Here is a 1,893-nt window from a genome sequence, read left to right on the forward strand (position 1 = left end):
CTATGTGTAACACATCTTCGTTGTCTGGGTTAGTTCCACAGTTCAGACGGAACAAACAGTAAAGCTGTGCTGCCCTCCAGTGGACAACAGGAAGCTCATGATGTGCTGTATGTGTTCCATGTTTGGGAGGGTGATAGGAGGTCTCACTCTGTTTCTTTCCCTCTTTTCATTTTAGAATAATATCTAAAATTGGTGCACGTTGTTGCATGCTATCACTGTAAATTCGAATGGTTCATTTGCGCAAAATATATATATATTTAAAAGAAACCTTCTCTAAATGAAAACCAACACCAGTTTAATTAGATTGATTCATTCTCCTAGCTCATGGTACATCTCCCATGGATGTTTGGACATCACAACTAATAAAATCTTTATGCAGAATATCAATGGGATTTTCCCTTCTGGAACCACACTGTTTGGAAAGAGCTTGAGTGGCATAGCAACAGTAACCATGGGGGGAGGGGGGACTTTAGAATGTGTGTGTAAGTCACCAAAAGCAAAGGCAAATCAAAAGCCAATGATGTCACAGAATGTCACGATGTCATCAGCTACCTCTGATCTTGGTTACCTTACCCGGGTCCAGACTTTGAATCTGCCCATTTCACCAAGTACAGTGAAGCCGAGTAGAAGGAGTTGACAATTCTGTCTGAGATCTGCTACTTGTTATTGAAACAGGACCAAGTTTTCTGTGGTTTTATTACTTATTTTTAGTGATTTTTAGTTGAGAAGATAACAAAATTACCAAACCGCTTTCTGCCTTGTCTGCATTAAGTACAATCCAACCCCAACAAAGGGAACCAAAAATATGTCATACTCAAACAAATACTCAAAGGTCCCAAAAGTCCCCATGCATGACCAGAAGGAGGTACCAATGTCTCCCCCTTCCGTAAACGGACGCCGTCTCATTCCGATTGTCTGCCAAACAGGCCGTCAGTACGCACCTGTGCCAGAATACTATGGTCAACATAACCTAAGACGACACAATACCAACTTAGATAACCATCAAAGGGAAATGGCTGCACCAGAAAAATCTAAGACAGAGAATGAGCGATTCATAGCATCAAAAAGGGAAAAACATAGATTTGCTGAGGAACGAGAAAGACCGTATGTCTTGGAGATGAGGCGTAACCAAAAGTGTAAAAGGAACAATGACGATAAAATCAATTGTCGAGGCCCCAGTGCCAGCCTGACGGCTGAAAAACACGCCCGTCTCGAACAGCTGAAAAGACAGGATCGTGAAACTGCACGACAGCAAGCAGAACAAATTGCTGAGGAGGACAAACTAGTCCAGCAGTATGTCGAACCTGAACTTCACAAGGGTGCAGACCAAGATGTTCAGCAACTTTTAGCTGCAAGCACAGGAAGGCGAGGTGTCATTTCTAACAGGGGGGAGCCCAGCTACTTTGGTATAACAAGTGATGAACCATTGCCCAGATATGGTACTGACCAAACGCGTTTTATTAAACGTTATCAGGAACGCAACAGCCTGCAGCTCGGCATGGATACAAAGCCTTTACATCTGCCCCCCATTTCCAGAGATGCCCAGCTGCACTTGCACCGTGATGATCTGCAGGTAAGTAACAAAGAGGACAGTATGATTGACCCGCAGCTGACCCACCTCCCACCTATTCCTAGGAAAGAGACACCTGCAGAAAAACACTGTCTCCCCAGGTTCTTGAAGACGGGTGAATCATTGCCCAGATATGGCACTGAGCAAACCAGGCGCATTAAGCAATGCCATGAGCGCAACGGCCTGCAGCTCGGCATTGACATGAAGCCTGTACATCTGCCTCCCATTTCCAGAAAGGCCCAGCTGAAGTCAGCAAAGGAAGTCTCATTACGCCGTAGTCCTACAGCCGGTGGTGATGTGTCCCGCTACCTTTCAAAAACAAC

The sequence above is a fragment of the Etheostoma cragini genome, chromosome 15 (genome assembly GCF_013103735.1).
Source record: "Etheostoma cragini isolate CJK2018 chromosome 15, CSU_Ecrag_1.0, whole genome shotgun sequence".
Classification (NCBI taxonomy): domain Eukaryota; kingdom Metazoa; phylum Chordata; class Actinopteri; order Perciformes; family Percidae; genus Etheostoma; species Etheostoma cragini.